At 43.5% G+C, this 20,974-nt stretch overlaps 1 long non-coding RNA gene across 1 annotated transcript; it reads left to right on the forward strand.

The window, feature by feature from the left end:
- The first annotated feature begins 3,132 nt into the window (after positions 1 to 3,132).
- Positions 3,133 to 7,335, forward strand: LOC115171848 (uncharacterized). Its single transcript, XR_003871266.1, has 3 exons — positions 3,133 to 4,141; positions 5,990 to 6,079; positions 7,279 to 7,335. It is a non-coding gene; the product is annotated as an uncharacterized LOC115171848 (long non-coding RNA).
- Positions 7,336 to 20,974: the final 13,639 nt, after the last annotated feature.

Raw genomic sequence — 20,974 nt, forward strand, 5'->3', positions numbered from 1 at the left:
GCTCCAGAGTCCAATGGCAGCGAGCTTTACACCACTCCAGCCGACACTTGGCATTGCGTATGGTGATCTTAGGCTTGTGTGTGGCTGCTCGGCCATGGAAACCCATTTCATGAAGCTCCCAACGAACAGTTCTTGTGCTGACATTGCTTCCGGAGGCAGTTTGGAACTCGTTAGTGAGTGTTGCAACCGAGGACAGATCATTTTTACGCACTACATGCTTCAGCACTTTGCGGTCCTATTCTGTGAGCTTCTGCGGTCTACCACTTCACGGCTGAGCCATTGTTGCTCCTAGTGCCTTGCGGTCGGAGGCCGAGTGATTGCTGTACCAGGCAGTGATGCAACCAGTCAGGATGCTCTCAATGTTGCAGTTGTAGAACCTTTTGAGGATCTCAGGACCCATGCCAAATCTTTTTAGTTTCCTGAGGGGGAATAGGCTTTGTCATGCCCTCTTCACGACTGTCTTGGTGTGTTTGGACCATTCTAGTTTGTTGGTGATGTGGACACCAAGGAACTTGAAGCTCTCAACCTGCTCCACTACAGCCGGTCGATGAGAATGGGGGTGTACTCGGTCCTCCTTTTCCTGTAGTCCACAATCATCTCCTTAGTCTTAGTTACGTTGAGGGATAGGTTGTTATTCTGGCACCACCCGGCCAGGTCTCTGACCTCCTCCCTATAGGTTGTCTCGTCGTTGTCGGTGATCAGGCCTACCACTGTTGTGTCATCTGCAAACTTAATGATGGTGTTGGAGTCGTGCCTGGCCATGCAGTCATGGGTGAACAGGGAGTACAGGAGGGGACTGAGCACCCCTGGGGGGCTCCAGTGTTGAGGATCAGCATGGCAGATGTGTTGCTACCTACCCTCACCACCTGGGGGCGGCCCATCAGGAAGTCCAGGATCCAGTTGCAGAGGGAGGTGTTTCGTCCCAGGATCCTTAGCTTAGTGAGGAGCTTTGAGGGCACTATGGTGTTGAACGCTGAGCTGTAGTCAATGAATAGCATTCTCACATAAGTGTTCCTTTTGTCCAGGTGGGAAAGGGCAGTGTGGAGTGCAATAGAGATTGCATCATCTGTGGATCTGTTTGGGCGGTATGCAAATTGAAGTGGGTCTAGGGTTTCTGGGATAAAGGTGTTGATGTGAGCCATTACCAGCCTTTCAAAGCACTTCATGGCTACGGACATGAGTGCTACGGGTCTGTACTTTTGTATATATAGTACCTTACAGTGTATCACCCCAGTGACAAGCATTTGTACCTCAATTACACCGAACAAAAATATAAATGCAACATGTAGAGTGTTGGTCCCATGTTTCATGAGCCGAAATAATAAATCCTATACATTTTCCATATGCACAAAAAGCTTATTTCTCTCAGAATTTGTGCACAAATTTGTTTACAAGTATGTTAGTGAGCATTTTTCCTTTGCCAAGATAATCCATCCACCTGATCAAACAGCATGATCATTACAAAGGTGTACCTTGTGCTGGGGACAATAAAATTACACTTTAATAAAGCCCCTTTGTGGGGAAAAAAATATTCTGATCGGCTGGGCCTGGTTTCCCAGTGGATGGGTGAGTGGGTGAGCCTATGCCCGCCTGCCCATGGCTGCACCCCTTCCCAGTCATGTGAAATCCATAGATTAGGGCATAATGAGTTTATTTCAATTGACTGATTTCCGTATATGAACTGTAACTCATGTTAAAAATGTTTGAAATTGTTGCATTTTGCCTTCATATTTTTGATCGGAATACTGTAATGAGTGTGTAATGCAATTCGACACATTTTTATTTGAGAGTACAGCACAGTGAGGACTTCAGGAGCTATACAATAAGAGGCATGCCCCAGCAACACTTTGAGTAAAGCAAATCTCACACGTATGACAATTCATGGTATTAGTAAGAAATTACATTGGGTTTGCATCCCAAATGGCACCCTTTTCCCTATATAGAACCCTATGAGCCTTGGTCAAAAGTAGTGAACTAAATTGGGAATAGTCTGCCTTTTGGGACGCATACCAGGTAATCCACAGCAACACTTGATGCAAACATGACATGACAACTTGGGAATGTAGGTTATCATACCACCAGGGTTAGTGTGTTTGATTATGATAGTGGAAATACACTACAGGATTGGTTTTTATGGTTCACTACACAAAAGATAAAGCCTCTCTGCATTCTTGCACACTTTGAATCCATGGCAACTGTCTTGTGAAGGTTAGGGTCAGTTTACTTTGTGCAAATAACTCATTTTGCAGACAGAAAGACATTAATTAAAGGAGTAGCAAACATTCAAAGAAACAGGTATACCGCAATCAAACAAATAGGTCAGATTTAAAATTGAGCTGATAAAGTTTTGTATGTATGTTTTTGTTTTGTTCACAGTTTTGCAATGGACTCAAATGACTTCAAAGGACTTCTTGATAGTAACACATTAAATGCATTTTATAGACACGGCTGTTGGCTAAAGGTAGGTTTGGATAAAAGGGGTTGGCTGTGGTTTTACTGGAATGTACAAACTGTCTTTGTGTTCATAACCCCCAAGGTTGTTCTATTATATAGGGAGGTTGTGTCCATATTATTGAGAAGTCCTATGACTAAGTATATTGATACAAGGCTTTCTGACAAAGAGTCATTTTATTCATCTGTCAGGTTAGTTTCTGTTTGGTAAAAGCGATGAATAAGTAACTTAATGCCAGTAATCACAATATAAATGTTCTTTATGGTCACATGATGTGTCCTAGGAAACGGTATAAATGGAGCTCCCGGGTGAAATCCAGAACACACGTCCTCTGAGTGGTAAGTCAACGATGGAGGTCCTGGAAGACTTGACCATTCTAGCAGACTAAAACTACATTGTTGGATTTGGTTTCATTTATGCTTTATTTTATTTGTAATTCCTAATAGCACTTTATGTGAATTGGTTTCTAGATGGTTTCTAGATGTTTAACTATATACAGTATCACTCAATTGTTCAGTAACTACCCACTACTAACTCTAAACCTCTTCTCTGGTGTGTTTTGGATCTGAATGATGGTGTTCTTAATGACGTCCTCAGGTAACTGCTGCTGCTCCTCTTCATACAGGCCACCACTGGTCATAGCTCAGGTAACAGCTGCTGCTCCTGTTCATACAGGTCACCACTGGTCATAGCTCAGGTAACTGCTGCTGCTCCTGTTCATACAGGTCACCACTGGTCATAGCTCAGGTAACAGCTGCTGCTCCTGTTCATACAGGTCACCACTGGTCATAGCTCAGGTAACTGCTGCTGCTCCTGTTCATACAGGTCACCACTGGTCATAGCTCAGGTAACAGCTGCTGCTCCTGTTCATACAGGTCACCACTGGTCATAGCTCAGGTAACAGCTGCTGCTCCTGTTCATACAGGCCACCACTGGTCATAGCTCAGGTAACAGCTGCTGTTCCTGTTCATACAGGCCACCACTGGTCATAGCTCAGGTAACAGCTGCTGTTCCTGTTCATACAGGCCACCACTGGTCATAGCTCAGGTAACAGCTGCTGCTCCTGTTCATACAGGCCACCACTGGTCATAGCTCAGGTAACAGGGTTGATGGTCTTGGTCATTTGTTATTATGTGTTTCAGGTCCTTGTGTTTAATATCTGGGCAGAGGTACATTTTCATCATAGCAGTTGACATTATGGTACATGATACTGTGGCTAGTAGCCTATGCTTCATCAGAAACTAAATCTTTTCAGATCGGTCAGATGTCAATGCCACCTCTCCAACACAGATGTCGACACCACCGCTCACCACCCCACCCAGCGTCGCAGACACTATGTTTTCAACATTTACATCCGATACAACATCAGCAATAGCCAATAGTCAAATCAGATTGGTCAACGGTCCTAACTCCTGCTCTGGGAGAGTGGAGGTCTACCACAGTGGTAGCTGGGGGACGGTGTGTGACGACTTGTAGACTTGAGTGACGCCCAGGTGGTTTGTAGACAGCTGGGCTGTGGTAGAGCTCTGTCTGCACCACGTGAAGCCCACTTCGGACAGGGGAATGAGACAATCCGGCTGGATGACGGTAGATGTACAGGCAGCGAGTCTAATCTCACAAGGTGCAGTCACAATGGGTTTGGATTACAGAACTATGGACATCACGAAGACGCTGGTGTCTTCTGCTCAGGTAGGAGTATCGTTTTTTAAGCTTCTTTATCAACTTTACTCTTTTTTCCAATCAACAACCTTAGTAAAGGCTTTATGGATACAGTTAGATCACCATCCTGGTGTCTTATGATTTAAACCCTACAACAACTTATTTCACAGCCATAAATACTTCAAGATAAGCAAGCACACATTTTTCTCGTTAATGTTCCTCATTTTCATCTTCCTCATTTTTTTTATGTCTGTTTTATTTGAACCCCACCTCCACTTCTCCCATCCCTTTATAACCCCACCTCCACTTCTCCCATCCCTTTATAACCCGACCTCCACTTCTCCCATCCCTTTATAACCCAACCTCCACTTCTCCCATCCCTTTATAACCCAACCTCCACTTCTCCCATCCCTTTATAACCCAACCTCCACTTCTCCCATCCCTTTATAACCCCACCTCCACTTCTCCCATCCCTTTATAACCCCACCTCCACTTCTCCCATCCCTTTATAACCCAACCTCCACTTCTCCCCATGCCTTTATAACCCAACCTCCACTTCTCCCCATGCCTTTATAACCCAACCTCCACTTCTCCCATCCCTTTATAACCCAACCTCCACTTCTCCCCATGCCTTTATAACCCAACCTCCACTTCTCCCATCCCATTATAACCCAACCTCCACTTCTCCCATCCCATTACAGCCCAACCTCCACTTCTCCCATCCCTTTATAACCCAACCTCCACTTCTCCCATCCCTTTATAACCCAACCTCCACTTCTCCCCATGCCTTTATAACCCAACCTCCACTTCTCCCATCCCTTTATAACCCGACCTCCACTTCTCCCATCCCTTTATAACCCAACCTCCACTTCTCCCCATCCCTTTATAACCCCACCTCCACTTCTCCCATCCCTTTATAACCCAACCTCCACTTCTCCCATCCCTCTATAACCCGACCTCCACTTCTCCCATCCCTTTATAACCCGACCTCCACTTCTCCCATCCCTTTATAACCCAACCTCCACTTCTCCCCATGCCTTTATAACCCAACCTCCACTTCTCCCCATCCCTTTATAACCCAACCTCCACTTCTCCCCATCCCTTTATAACCCAACCTCCACTTCTCCCATCCCTTTATAACCCAACCTCCACTTCTCCCATCCCTTTATAACCCAACCTCCACTTCTCCCATCCCTTTATAACCCAACCTCCACTTCTCCCATCCCTTTATAACCCAACCTCCACTTCTCCCATCCCTTTATAACCCAACCTCCACTTCTCCCATCCCTTTATAACCCAACCTCCACTTCTCCCATCCCTTTATAACCCAACCTCCACTTCTCCCCATCCCTTTATAACCCAACCTCCACTTCTCCCATGCCTTTATAACCCAACCTCCACTTCTCCCCATCCCTTTATAACCCAACCTCCACTTCTCCCCATGCCTTTATAACCCAACCTCCACTTCTCCCCATGCCTTTATAACCCAACCTCCACTTCTCCCATCCCATTACAGCCCAAACTCCACTTCTCCCATCCCTTTATAACCCGACCTCCACTTCTCCCATCCCTTTACAGCCCAACCTCCACTTCTCCCATCCCTTTATAACCCAACCTCCACTTCTCCCATCCCTTTATAACCCGACCTCCACTTCTCCCCATCCCTTTATAACCCAACCTCCACTTCTCCCATCCCTTTACAGCCCAACCTCCACTTCTCCCATCCCTTTATAACCCAACCTCCACTTCTCCCATCCCTTTATAACCCGACCTCCACTTCTCCCCATCCCTTTATAACCCAACCTCCACTAGGGACTTTAGTATTTAAAAATAGTTTAAAGTAAGTTTGTACTGAAATCCTGTCTTTATCTTTGTCAGGTGGCAGCAACACCACAGCAGCACCACCTATCTCCTGGAACGCCACAACAGGAACAGCCCGACCAACCAACCAAACAACCACGTTGGCAGGTAACTCCACAGAACCAATAACAAGGTGGCAAGATCATTGTAAAGTACACCCAGACTCTTGCCCTGTCCGAATACCTATAATAGCGTACTACATACTTAAACTGCATACTATGAATTCATCGTTGCATACTATTTAGCACGTACGTTTAGTAAGAAGTATGCAGTATGCTACGGCTGCAATGCAGTAGAGGCTCCTGATTTGCTGCGTAGATGGGTCAAGGCTGAGTGCAGGTGAATTTTTCCAAATTCAACAGACATGCATCACATTAACCAGCATGATAATACCTAATTTCCAATTTGATTCATTTCTTTAAACTCTGAATAGAATAGGAATGGAGTTATAGGCCTACTCAGGCTGGTTATAGACAGACTATCACATTCGACCAATACCATAGCCCACATAGTCCATCTATCCTATTTAAAAAGGACTGAAGACAGAAAAATATAATTTGGTTCCATTTCAACATATTTATTAGTGAAACCAAAGTGCTTTAACATAAATAAATACAATTAAATAGCGTACTGTAGTACACAGTGGCGTGTCTTCATGGATGCCAAGGGAAGCCAGGCTTCCCTGAAAAATTACCATATACATCTCTTTGTTTCCTAAATTTCATTCAATTCGCAAGAGGCTGTATGTATCTCACCGGTTAAAGCATCCGAGCAAACAAAACAGCGCCCCTCTGTCTCAATATGCGTAGCGTATCTATCTGGTGTTGTCTGATCAGAAAGAGTATGACAATGTTGGCACCCGTAGCATTGAATGCAAGGGAAGCCAGCGAGCATTTGGCCTCCTTTGATAAAAATAAATACAAATAATAGCCAATCAGCGCTGCGCTAAAGTGAGTGAACTCAGCTGTGAATGGTCCCAGTTTGGATTTGGCTTCAGACCAATCACATCACAAGTCAAATGTCATTATTGACAGAAAAAGTGTAATTGTTGCGTCTCGTTGTGTTGTTGTCCTCCTTGGCTAGGTAGCTAGCTAAAATGGTCCCTTTCCTAAATTAGCCATGGATGGAAATAGGGATTTGAACGTGGTTTTACTTAATTCTCCGTACTGGCCAATGATTGTAATGACGATTCTGATCCAACCATAAATTCATACATTATGCCCCTGGCCTGAGAGTATGGAAGTTCTACATGTAGCTAGATGTAGTATGCTAATGTTAACTAACTGAAATGGCGTAATGTTTACCAGAGTCATAGACCATTTCGGCAACATGAAAGAGGAGGATGGCATTGCCGTTGTTTTACAAGTAGGGTGAGTCAACATGTTTTTTCTACTTGCATGCATGTACACACACACACATATAAAACAGTATACATGGACAGCCACATCATATTTAGCTTACGTTGATTGGACTAAATAGTTTTTGGTATCTTTTAGTTGTCACTGTATTAGACTAAGCATAGGTGATTGTCACGTCCTGACCATGGTAAGCTGTTATTTTCTATGGTAGAGTAGGTCAGGGCGTGACGGGGGTTTATTCTATGTTTTCTATTTCTATGTTGTTAGGTTCTAGTTTTTGTATTTCTATGTTGGTTTGTTTGGGATGATCTCCAATTAGAGGCAGCTGGTCCTCGTTGTCTCTAATTGGAGATCATACTTAAGTAGGGTTTTTTCCCACCTGGGTTGTGGGATCTTGTTTTTGTATTGCTCAGTGAAGCCTGCAGAACGTGACGTTCGTGTTTCTTTGTTTATTGTTTTTGTATAGTGTTCCGAGTATAATAATAAATATTTATCATGAGCACTCAACACGCTGCACCTTGGTCTACTCCTTACGACGATCGTCACAGAAGATCCCACCACCAAAGGACCAAGCAGTGTACCCAGGAGGTAATGGCATCCTGGTCTTATGAGGAGATCAGGAGGAGTATATCCGGGGCTTGGGATGAAATAGTGGCAGGAGAAAAGAGCCTGCCAGGGAAGCAGGTGGAAGCAGCGAAGGAGGGACAGCTACGAAGTCGGGAAGGAAGGCTACAGAAACCCCAATAATTTTTTTTTTGGGGGGGGGGTCACAGGAGCAGTCGGCAGAGCCGAGGAGTGAAACAGAGCCAATCCGGGAGAAGGAGAATTTGGAGAAGAGAGAAATGGGAGAGTTGTTGAGTTGGTGGAGGATGCACAAGTTTTTCCCAAAGGAACGTGTTGTCAGTTTGGTGACACCTGAATCAGCTCCCCCTACTCGTCCTGAGAAGTGTGTGGAAGTTCCGGAACAATTGATACCGGCTATACACACCAGGTCTCCATTACGTCTCAACAGCCTGGTACGTCCTGTGCCTGCTCCTCGCATTCGCCCTGAAATGCGTGTCACCAGTCTGGTGCCACCTGTCCCGGCTCCACGCACTAGGCCTCCAGTGCGCCTGCCCAGTCCAGGGTGTCCTGTTCCTGCTCCCCGCACTTGCCCTGAGGTGCGTGTAACTAGTCTGGCGTCACCTGTGCCAGCCCCACGCATCAGGCCTCCAGTGCGCATTCCCAGTCCAGAACTTCCGGCGACGGCCTGCAACGCGGAACCTCCTGAGACGGCCTGCAGCGCGGAACCTCCAGCTGCGGCCTGCAGCCCAGAACCTCCGGCGATGATCCACGGTCCGGTGGCACAGAAGCAGAGGGATCAGCGGGCGGAGCGGGGGTTACGCCCGAACCAGAGCCGCCTCCTCTACTGGAGGATTTGCTGGATAATAAGGTTCTGGGTACTGCAACAGAGCCACCATAGACACTTGTTACCCTCCCTAACCTCCCTTTTGTTTCAATTATTATTATTTTTTGCATTCGGAGTCTGCACATTTGGGGGGGGGGGGGTACTGTCACGTCCTGACCATGGTAAGCTGTTATTTTCTATGGTAGAGTAGGTCAGGGCGTGACAGGGGGGTTTATTCTATGTTTTCTATTTCTATGTTGTTAGGTTCTAGTTTTTCTATTTCTATGTTGGTTTGTTTGGGATGATCTCCAATTAGAGGCAGCTGGTCCTCGTTGTCTCTAATTGGAGATCATACTTAAGTAGGGTTTTTTTCCACCTGGGTTGTGGGATCTTGTTTTTGTATTGCTCAGTGAAGCCTGCAGAACGTGACGTTCGTGTTTCTTTGTACTTTGTTTATTGTTTTTGTATAGTGTTCCGAGTATAATAATAAATATTTATTATCATGAGCACTCAACACGCTGCACCTTGGTCTACTCCTTACCATGATCGTCACAGTAATTTGATGATGTTGCAATATTGAAGTTGAAATGGTGCTGGAATAATGGAGGCAACTCCTGTTTTCTTTGTGGCTTGTGGTAACGAAAATGTCAATAACATTACCTTGGTTGACAATGCTGTAGATCATGAACTGTTTGTTACATGCAATATATTTTGTGGACTTCACCGGACAGATGTTGTGCTCCAGTTTTGTAATGAAACAAATGTGTGGTTGAATTTATTCTGCCACAGTGTCTTCTATTTTTCTTGGCCTTAGGCCTATATATTACGGTGTCAAGGCATATGAACTAACAGGTTATAGAGCAAACAACGCAATTATCACAACACATAGGTTGTAATAAGGCTTTTTTTCTGGATTGGCTTCCCCGGTGATTTTACCCAGGCACCGCTACTGGTAGTACACACACAAACTTTTCAAATGTTCAAATCAAAAGTCTATTACACAGAAAAACGTGGATAGTTGGGTGCATCGCAATTTCAGAACTGCTGGACAGCAACATAATAAACTAAAGCACTAATCATTGGGAACGAGATCAGAATGACTGCTAAGGGTTGATCCACAAATTAAATAATTACAGTGCCTTCAGAAAGTATTCATATCCCTTGCTTATCCCACATGTTGCATTACTGCCTGAATTCCAAATGGGTTAAATACAGTGCATTGGCAAAGTATTCAGATCCCTTGACTTTTTCCACATTTTGTTACGTTACAGCCTTATTCTACAATTGATTAAATTGTTTTTTTTCTTCATCAATCTACACACAATACCCCATAATGACAAAGCAAAAAAAAGTTTTAGAAAATTTAGAAAATGAATTACAAATAAAAAACTGAAATATCACATTTACATAAGTATTCAGACCCTTTACTCAGTACTTTGTTGAGGCACCTTTGGCAGTGATTACTGCCTCAAGTCTTCTTGGGTATGATGCTACAAGCTTGGCACAACTGTATTTGGGGAGTTTCTCCCATTCCTCTCTGTAGATCCAGAGATGTTAGATCGGGTTCAAGTTCTGGTTGGGCCACTCAAGGACGTTTTAGAGACTTGTCCAGAAGCCACTCCTGCGTTGTCTTGGCTTTGTGCTTAGGGTTGTTGTCCTGTTGGAAGGTGAACCTTTGCCCCAGTCTGAGGTCCTGAGCACACTGGAGCAGGTTTCATCAAGGATCTCTCTGTACATTGCTCCGTTCATCTTTCCCTCGATCCTGACTAGTCTCCCAGTCCCTGCCGCTGAAAACATCTTCAAAGCAAGATGCTGCCACCACCATGCTTCACCGTAGGGATGGTGCCAGGTTTTCTCCAGAGGTGACGCTTGGCATTCTGCCCAAAGTGTTCAATCTTGGTTTCATTAGACCAGATAATCTTATTACTCACTGTCTGAGAGTCCTTTAGGTGCCTTTTGGCAAACTCCAAGCCGGCTTTCATGTGTCTTTTACTGAGGAGTGGCTTCTTTCTGGCCATTCTACCATCAAGGTCTGATTGGTGGAGTGCTGCAGAGATGGTTATCCTTCTGGATGGTTCTCCCATCTCCACAGAGGAACTTTGGAGCTCTGTCAGAGTGACCAGTGGGTTCTTGGTCACCTCCCTGACCAAGGCCCTTCTCCCCCGATTGCTCAGTTTGGCCAGGCGGCCAGCTCTAGGAAGAGTCTTGGTGGTTCCAAACTTCTTCCATTTAAAAATGTTGGAGCCCACTGTGTTCTTGTGGACCTTCAATGCTGCAGATATGTTTTGGTACCCTTCCTAGATCTTTGCCTCGACACAATCCTGTTTTGGAGCTCTACAGACAATTCCTTCGACCTCATGGCTTGGTTTTTGCTCTGACATGCACTGTCAACTGTGGGACCTTATGTAGACAAGTGTGTGCCTTTCCAAATCATGTCTAATCAATTCAATTTACCACAGGTGGACTCCAATCAAGTTGTAGAAACATCTCAAAGATGATCAATGGAAACAGGATGCACCTGAGGTCAATTTCGAGTCTCATCGCTAAGGGTCTGAATATTTACAGTATGTAAATAAGGTATTTCTGTTTTGTATTTGTAATAAATGTGCAAAAATGACTAAATACCTGTTTTCACTTTGTCATTATGGGGTATTGTGTGTCGATTGATAGAGGAAAACATTGTATTTAATGCATTTCAGAATAAGGCTATAACATAACAAAATGTGGAAAAAGTCAAGGGGTCTGAATACTTTCTGAAAGCACTTTTTCTTTCTAGCTAATAGGCTATGTTAGAGTCTACACTTCCTCTTCCAATGAACTGTGGAGAAGTCAAAATAATGGAATTGTCTACCAAATCCATTCATTTTACAGTTTTTCCCAATTGTTAATACACGTTTGCTGAAACTACATCTCAGGTACTCAAAACACAAAACAGTTAGCCAATTTTCCTAAACACCACAGACATCTTGCAAAATGAAACACAGTAATCAAAATCATGTACTCTCTGCTCAAAATGAAACTCTGCCTACAAATGAGACACACACACACACACACATCAAATGAATCTAACTTAGTGACAACCGAGATCCCACTGATGTGACATATTCAAAACACTACTCTCAGAACCTATTTCAGTGTAAAGACTTTTGTTGTTATAGTGTATATTGTTTGTGTGTACTCAAATAAGAAAGGAACACAAATGTAAAAATGTCTGTTTTTATATTTCAACATGACTCAATATATGTCAAACAGCATACTGTAAGCACACATACAGTAAAAATGAAAACATACAGTAAATATATTTTTCATATGCAAAGGAAGAAAAATAGGCCTAATTGTACTACTGTACTGTATGTTAGATCAATTGTATGGAAGAGATAAAAAGAACTGCCAAAATACAGTCAAATCATAAGTCAAGAAACAAATACTCCATTGCGAAAACAAAATCAGTTCTGTCTTGTGTTTTGGTCCGGCTAGAGATTTTCATCAACATCACATGCGGTATTCTCCTTGGCCAGACAGCAGGAAAATATCTAATGACATGACAAGTCCACCCCTGACAGGACTCTGCTGGAATGTCAACACAGGCCTCCTCCATTGCTGGATTTTGCCGCTAGCTAGCTGCTACCCGAGTGACTATTGGCTAACATTGGTCCCAGAGCTAACATCAATTATTCCGGAGCTAGCCAACTGAAGAGTTCCATTAGCAACTCCTGGGCTACAATCACCTATCCGGACCCGTTTTACTGCCAATGCGGAGCCCCATCGAGCCTTCACGACTGGACTACCAACGTTATCTGCCCGAGGGAGTTATCCAACTGGCCCCTCCGTCGTGACGTAACCTGAATGCCCATTTGCGGCCCGCTAATCGTTAGCTGTCTTATCGGCTGCTATCTGAATAGGTCTATCGGACAAATTTCTTGGGCCACTATAACTATAACTATTTTTCCAATTGGACTGGTCCCCCCTACCACACGGAACCCCACTAATCTACAGACGGAAACACACGAGGTGGCTAAAAACAGACCTCCCTCCATCTTCTGCCAGCTTGCTACCTATGGCCCGGCTAGCTGTCTGAATCTCACTGGACCCTTATGATCACTCGGCTAAGCATGCCTCTCCATAATGTCAATATGCCTTGTCCATTGCTGTTCTGGTTAGTGTTTATTGGCTTATTTCACTGTAGAGCCTCTAGCCCTGCTCATTATACCTTATCCAACCTTTCAGTTCCACCACCCACACATGCTATGACATCTTCTGGTTTCAATGATGATTCTAGAGACAATATCTCTCTCATCATCACTCAATGCCTAGGTTTACCTCCACTGTATTCACATCCTACCATACCTTTGTTTGTACCTTATACCTTGAAGCTATTTTATCGCCCCCAGAAACCTGCTCCTTTTACTCTCTATTCCGGACGTCATAGACGACCAATTCTCATTGCTTTTACCCGTACCCTTATCCTACTCCTCCTCTGTTCCTCTGGTGATGTAGAGGTGAATCCAGGCCCCGCAGTGCCTAGCTCCACTCCTATTCCCCAGGCGCTCTCTTTTGATGACTTCTGTAACCGTAATAGCCTTGGTTTCATGCATGTTAACATTAGAAGCCTCCTCCCTAAGTTTGTTTTATTCACTGCTTTAGCACACTCTGCCAACCCAGATGTCCTAGCCGTGTCTGAATCCTGGCTTAGGAAGTCCACCAAAAACTCTGAAATCTTCATCCCTAACTACAACATTTTCAGACAAGATAGAACGGCCAAAGGAGGCGGTGTTGCAATCTACTGCAGAGATAGCCTGCAGAGTTCTGTCCTACTATCCGGGTCTGTACTTTTAAAAATCCATCTCTCTAAAAACAAGTCTCTCACCGTTGCCGCCTGATATAGACCACCCTCTGCCCCCAGCTGTGCTCTGGACACCATATGTGAACTGATTGCCCCCCATCTATCTTCAGAGCTCGTGCTGCTAGGTGACCTAAACTGGGACATGCTTAACACCCCAGCCATCCTACAATCTAAGCTTGATGCTCTCAATCTCACACAAATTATCAATGAACCTACCAGGTACCACCCCAAAGCCGTAAACACGGGCACCCTCATAGATATCATCCTAACCAACTTGCCCTCTAAATACACCTCTGCTGTTTTCAACCAAGATCTCAGCGATCACTGCCTCATTGCCTGCATCCGTAATGGGCCAGCGGTCAAACGACCTCCGCTCATCACTGTCAAACGCTCCCTGAAACATTTCAGTGAGCAAGCCTTTCTAATCGACCTGGCCCGTGTATCCTGGAAGGATATTGACCTCATCCCGTCAGTAGAGGATGTCTGGTTATTTTTTTTTAAATGCCTTCCTCACCATCTTAAATAAGCATGCCCCATTCAAGAAATTTAGAACCAGGAACAGATATAGCCCTTGGTTCTCTCCAGACCTGACTGCCCTTAACCAACACAAAAACATCCTGTGGTGTTCTGCATTAGCATCGAACAGCCCCCGTGATATGCAACTTTTCAGGGAAGTTAGAAACCAATATACACAGGCAGTTAGAAAAGCCAAGGCTAGCTTTATCAAGCAGAAATTTGCTTCCTGCAACACAAACTCAAAAAAGTTCTGGGACACTGTAAAGTCCATGGAGAATAAGAACACCTCCTCCCAGCTGCCCACTGCACTGAGGAAAGGAAACTCTGTCACCTCTGATAAATCCACTATAATTGAGAATTTCAATAAGCATTTTTCTACAGCTGGCCATGCTTTCCACCTGGCTACCTCTACCGCGGTCAACAGCACTGCACCCCCCCACAGCTACTCGCCCAAGCCTTCCCCATTTCTCCTTCTCCCAAATCCAGTCAGCTGATGTTCTGAAAGAGCTGCAAAATCTGGACCCCTACAAACCAGCCGGGCTAGACAATCTGGACCCTTTCTTTCTAAAATGATCTGCCGAAATTGTTGCAACCCCTATTACTAGCCTGTTCAACCTCTGTTTCGTGTCGTCTGAGATTCCAAAAGATTGGAAAGCAGCTGCGGTCATCCCCGTCTTCAAAGGAGGGGACACTCTTGACCCAAACTGCTACAGACATATATCTATCCTACCCTGCCTTTCTAAGGTCTTCGAAAGCCAGGTCAACAAATAGATTACCGACCATTTCGAATCCCACAACACCTTCTCCGCTATGCAATCTGGTTTCAGAGCTGGTCATGGGTGCACCTCAGCCACGCTCAAGGTCTTAAACGATATTGTAACTGCCATCGATAAGAAACAATACTGTGCTGCCGTATTCATTGACCTGGCCAAGGCTTTCGACACTGTCAATCACCACATCCTTATCGGCAGACTCAATAGCCTTGGTTTGTCAAATGATTGCCTCGCCTGGTTCACCAACTACCTCTCTGATAGAGTTCTATGTGTCAAATCGGATGGCCTGTTGTCCGGGCCTCTGGTAGTCTCTATGGGGGTGCCACAGGGTTCAATTCTTGGGCCAACTCTTTTCTCTGTATACATCAATGATGTTGCTCTTGCTGCTGGTGAGTCTCTGATCCACCTCTACGCAGACGACACCATTCTGTATACTTCTGGCCCTTCTTTGGACACTGTGTTAACAACCCTCCAGACGAGCTTCAATGCCATACAACTCTCCTTCCGTGGCCTCCAACTGCTCTTAAATACAAGTAAAACTAAATGCATGCTCTTCAACCGATCGCTGCCTGCACCTGCCCGCCCGTCTGACTTAGAATATGTGGACAACTACAAATACCTAGGTGTCTGGTTAGACTGTAAGGTCTCCTTCCAGACTCACATCAAACATATCCAATCCAAAGTTAAATCTAGAATTGGCTCCCTATTTCGCAACAAAGCATCCTTCACTCATGCTGCCAAACATACCCTTGTAAAACTGACCATCCTACCGATCCTCGACTTCGGCGATGTCATTTACAAAATAGCCTCCAATACCCTACTCAATAAACTGGATGCAGTCTATCACAGTGCCATCCGTTTTGTCACCAAAGCCCCATATACTACCCACCACTGCGACCTGTGCTCTCTCGTTGGCTGGCCCTCGCTTCATACTCATCGCCAAACCCACTGGCTCCAGGTCATCTACAAGACCCTGCTAGGTAAAGTCCCCCCTTATCTCAGCTCACTGGTCACCATAGCAGCACCCACCTGTAGCACGAGCTCCAGCAGATATATCTCTCTGGTCACCCCCAAAGCCAATTCCTCCTTTGGCCGTCTCTCCTTCCAGTTCTCCGCTGCCAATGACTGGAACAAACTACAAAAATCTCTGAAACTGGAAACACTTATCTCCCTCACTAGCTTTAAGCACCAGCAGTCAGAGCAGCTAACAGATCACTGCACCTGTACATAGCCCATCTATAATTTAGCCCATACTTCTTCCCCTACTGTATTTATTTATTTATTTTGCTCCTTTGCATCCCATTATTTCTATTTCTACTTTGCACTTTCTTCCACTACAAATCTACCATTCCAGTGTTTTACTTGCTATATTGTATTTAATTTGCCACCATGGCCTTTTTTGCCTTTACATCCCTTATCTCACCTCATTTGCTCACATTGTATATTGTAACGGCTGTCGTATAGAGGGGACCAAAACGCTGCGTGTTGAGTGCTCATTATGATATTTATTAACTCAAAAACACTAAAGACAAAATAACAAACGGCAAACGATCAGAATACAGTTCTGTCAGGTACAGAGACTAAACAGAAAACAACTGCCCACAAACACAGGTGAAAAAAAACCATACTTAAATACGATCTCCAATTAGAGACAACGAGGACCAGCTGCCTCTAATTGGAGATCATCCCCCCCAAAAAAACATAGAAATATAAACCTAGAATTTAAACATAGAAAACATAGAAAAACACCCCAAAACACCCCCTGTCACGCCCTGACCTACTCTACTATAGAAAATGACATCTTACAAGGGTCAGGACATGACATATATAGACTTATTTTTCTACTGTACTATTGACTGTATGTTTGTTTTATTCCATGTGTAACTCTGTGTTGTTGTATGTGTCAAACTGCTTTGCTTTATTTTGGCCAGGTCGCAATTGTAAATGAGAACTTGTTCTCAACTTGCATACCTGGTCTAATAAAGGTGAAATAAAAAAATAAAAGATAGACATTCACTGCGTCAATACATGTTAGAATTACCTTTAGCAGCGATTACAGCTGTGAGTCTTTGGGTAAGTCTCTAAGAGCTTTGCACACCTGGATTGTACAATATAGACCCCTTATTATTAAAAAAATTCTTCAAGCTCTGTCAAGTTGGTTGTTGATCATTTCTAGACAGCCATTTTCAAGTCTTCCCTCAGATTTGCATGCCAATTTAAGTCAAAACTGTAACTAGGACACTCAGGAACATTTAATATCATCTTGGTAAGCAACTTCAGTGTAGATTTGTCCTTGTGTTTTAGGTTATTGTCCTGCTGAAAGGTGAATTTGTCTCCCAGCATCTTTTGGAAAGCAGACTGAACAAGGTTTTTCTCTAGGAGTTTGCCTGTGCTTAGCTGTATTCTATTTATTTTCATTCTAAAAGCAATTCCCTAGTCCTTGCCGATGACAAGCATACCCATAACATGATGAAGCCACTACCATGCTTGAAAATATGGAAAGTGGTTCTCAGTGTTGTGTTGAATTTTCCCCAAACATAACGCTTCGTATTCAGGACAAGAAGTTAAATTCTTTGCCACATTTTTTTTGCAGTATTACTTCAATCAATCAACTTTATTTATAAAGCCCTTTTTACATCAGCTGATGTCACAAAGTGCTATACAGAAACCCAGCCTAAAACCCCAAACAGCAAGCAATGCAGATGTAGAAGTGCCTTGTTGCAAACGGGATGCATGTTTTGTAATATTTTTTTTCCCGTACAGGCTTCCATTTCACTCTGTCATTTAGGTTACTATTGTGGAGTAAGTACAATGTTGTTGATCCATCCTCAGTTCTCATATCACAACCATTAAAATCAAACTGTTTTAAAATCACCATCAGCCTCATGGTGAAATCCCTGAGCAGTTTCCTTCCTCTCCGGCAACTGAGTTAGGAAGGACGCCTGTATCTTTGTAGTGACTGGGTGTATTTATACACCATCCAAAGCCTAATTAATAACTTCACCATGCTCAAAGGGATATTCTGCTTTAAACAAAACAAATGTACACATCTACCAATCTGTGCCCTTGGTTGCAAGGCATTGAAAAAACCTCCCTGGTCTTTGTGGTTGAATCTGTGCTTGCAATTCACTACTCGATTGAGGGACCTTACATACAATTATATGTATGGGGTAGTCATAAAACAATCATGTTATCCACTATTATTGAACACTGAATGAGTCGTTGCAACATTTTGTGATTTGTTAAGCACATTTTTACTCCTGAACTTATTTAGGCTCGCTATAACAAAGGGGTTGAATACTTATTGACTCAAGGCATTTCATTTTGAATTAATTTGTCAAAATGTCTAAACTAAATTTCATTTTGACATTACAGGGTGTTGTGTGTAGATCAGTGACACAAAATCTCAATTTAATCGGGCTGTAACACAATTTAAATTCAGGCTGTAACACAGCAAATGTGGAAAAGGTAAACTGGTGTACTTTCTGAAGGCACTTTATGTAATGTGTCTAATGTAATGTTTTTGCACCATGCACATTAGGGACGACAATGGAATTAAGTCTTACTTTTTTGTGATATCCCTGTCACGTTTCTTAATGTATGTACAGTGTGTGGTCTTTTAACTGGCAAATAAAATCAACCAATTCATGTAATTGTTGTATGAATTTATTCAACTGCCAAACCTCATAATACACCTCCTCTCCTACCTTGCTGTTGAACCCATCCTCCTCTCCTACCTTGCTGTTGAACCCATCCTCCTCTCCTACCTTGCTGTTGAACCCATCCTCCTCTTCTACCTTGCTGTTGAACCCATCCTCCTCTCTACCTTGCTGTTGAACCCATCCTCCTCTCCTACCTTGCTGTTGAACCCATCCTCCTCTCTACCTTGCTGTTGAACCCATCCTCCTCTCCTACCTTGCTGTTGAACCCATCCTCCTCTCTACCTTGCTGTTGAACCCATCCTCCTCTCCTACCTTGCTGTTGAACCCATCCTCCTCTCTACCTTGCTGTTGAACCCATCCTCCTCTCCTACCTTGCTGTTGAACCCATCCTCCTCTCTACCTTGCTGTTGAACCCATCCTCCTCTCTACCTTGCTGTTGAACCCATCCTCCTCTCTACCTTGCTGTTGAACCCATCCTCCTCTCTACCTTGCTGTTGAACCCATCCTCCTCTCCTACCTTGCTGTTGAACCCATCCTCCTCTCCTACCTTGCTGTTGAACCCATCCTCCTCTTTATTACAAAGCCAGTTGATGCCAGTCCCTGCCCTGCTACAGGCATCATTTATGGATGTGTATATTACTAGAACATGATATTATATAGCAACCTGTTTTCCACCATTACCACGTCATTGGAATTGACTGAAGACTTCTTATTTAACTAGGCAAGTCAGTTAAGAACAAATTCTTATTTTCAATGACGTTCTAGGAACAGTGGGTTAACTGCCTTGTTCAGGGGCAGAACGACAGATTTGTACCTTGTCAGTTCGGGGATTTGAACTTGCAACCTTCCGGTTACTAGTCCAACGCTCTAACAACTAGGCTACCCTGCCACCCCATGAATGTTAAATTAATTTCTTTTTTTACTACGTTTCTAAATGAAATAATAGATTCCGTTTTTTTAAATGTTGTTGAATTGTAATATATCGAATTGTTTTCATGCATTTTGAGGTTTACTTTTGAAGACCTCTACAACATATAATGTTAGTACAAGGTAAGACATGGAAGCAAATTGAAATGTGTAACTCAAGACTTTTCTAACTGACAGCAGTACATGTCAGAATGAATACTAATAAGTCCACTTCCTTTTGGAGAATAGAATTGAACTAATGACCAACTGAATTGACCTACTTCTCACTTATAACAGTTTTTGTGTTTAATTCAAGGAGAGATTGGGTTTACCCCTGAAGGTGTATCATCATGTGACTTCTGCCATGTAGCTGGAACACTGGCCTTTTCTCAATTGGATTTGCTCAACTCCTGCATCCTCTCTCACCTCCTTTTGAAAAAGGTAAAATGTGAGCGAGGAGAGGCGGCAACGAGTGGGAGCACTTTCTGAAATGAGATTCCTTCTCCACATGGATTTAATAAATAGTTGCATTCCACAGGCTACAATCAACAGTTTGATCAACTCTACGCAAATGAGATGTGTTACGCTGCATGAGGCAAATGGTGGTCACACCAGATACTGACTGATTAACTGATCCACACCCCTACTTTTTATTTAACCTCTCTAGGGTATGTGGGACGAAATCGTCCCACCTACTCAACAGCCAGTGGAATCCCGTAGCGCGTTATTCAAATACCTTAGAAATGCTATTACTTCAATTTCTCAAACATATGACTATTTTACACCATTTTAAAGACAAGACTCTCGTTAATCTAACCACACTGTCCGATTTCAAAAAGGCTTTACAACGAAAGCAAAACATTAGATTATGTCAGCAGAGTACCCAGCCAGAAATAATCAGACACCCATTTTTCAAGCTAGCATATAATGTCACATAAACCCAAACCACAGCTAAATGCAGCACTAACCTTTGATGATCTTCATCAGATGACAATCCTAGGACATTATGTTATACAATACATGCATGTTTTGTTCAATCAAGTTCATATTTATATCAAAAACCAGCTTTTTACATTAGCATGTGACGTTCAGAACTAGCATACCCACCGCAAACTTCCGGTGAATTTACTAAATTACTCACGATAAACATTCACAAAAAACATAACAATTATTTTAAGAATTATAGATACAGAACTCCTTTATGCAATCGCTATGTCCGATTTTAAAATAGCTTTTCGGCAAAAGCACATTTTGCAATATTCTGAGTAGATAGCCCAGCCATCACGGGCTAGCTATTTAGACACCCACCAAATTTGGCCCTCACCAAACTCCGATTTACTATTAGAAAAATTTGATTATCTTTGCTGTTCTTCGTCAGAATGCACTCCCAGGACTTCTACTTCAATAACAAATGTTGGTTTGGTTCAAAATAATCCATAGTTATGTTCAAATATCCTGTTTTGTTTGTGCGTTCAAGACACTATCCGAAGGGTGACGAAGGGTGACGCGCACGACACATTTCGTGACAAAAAAATTCTAAATATTCCATTACCTTACT

The sequence above is a fragment of the Salmo trutta genome, chromosome 32, assembly GCF_901001165.1.
Source record: "Salmo trutta chromosome 32, fSalTru1.1, whole genome shotgun sequence".
NCBI classification, from domain to species: Eukaryota; Metazoa; Chordata; class Actinopteri; order Salmoniformes; family Salmonidae; genus Salmo; species Salmo trutta.